The sequence below is a fragment of the Etheostoma spectabile genome, chromosome 9 (assembly GCF_008692095.1).
Source record: "Etheostoma spectabile isolate EspeVRDwgs_2016 chromosome 9, UIUC_Espe_1.0, whole genome shotgun sequence".
Taxonomy (NCBI): domain Eukaryota; kingdom Metazoa; phylum Chordata; class Actinopteri; order Perciformes; family Percidae; genus Etheostoma; species Etheostoma spectabile.
In genome coordinates this window covers 7,443,677-7,443,914 of record NC_045741.1, presented here as the reverse complement: position 1 = coordinate 7,443,914, position 238 = coordinate 7,443,677, and the positions used below count along the sequence as shown (strand labels likewise).

General features: G+C 33.2%; 1 protein-coding gene across 2 annotated transcripts in view; it reads left to right on the top strand.

Annotated features, from left to right (window-relative positions):
- LOC116695236 (1-phosphatidylinositol 4,5-bisphosphate phosphodiesterase gamma-1) overlaps nt 1-238 on the top strand; it is a 40,207-nt gene that overhangs the window by 32,788 nt on the left and 7,181 nt on the right. The window lies entirely within an intron of this gene.

Genomic DNA, 238 nt, shown 5'->3' with positions numbered 1-238 from the left:
AATGGTCTGTTTGATTTATCTTTGTCTGTAAACTGTGATTTAGATGTGGGACAGACTGGTGGTAGGACCCGATCCCTTTTCCAACGGGTCAAGACATTTTTTTGTTTTTGTTTTATTGTACAAAATTATAAACACAACAGTTTTGTTTTTGCCCCCATTTTTCATGAAAGACCTAAGACTTTTTCTATGTAAACAAAAGGCTTATTTCTCTCAAATATTGTTCACAAATCTGTCTAAA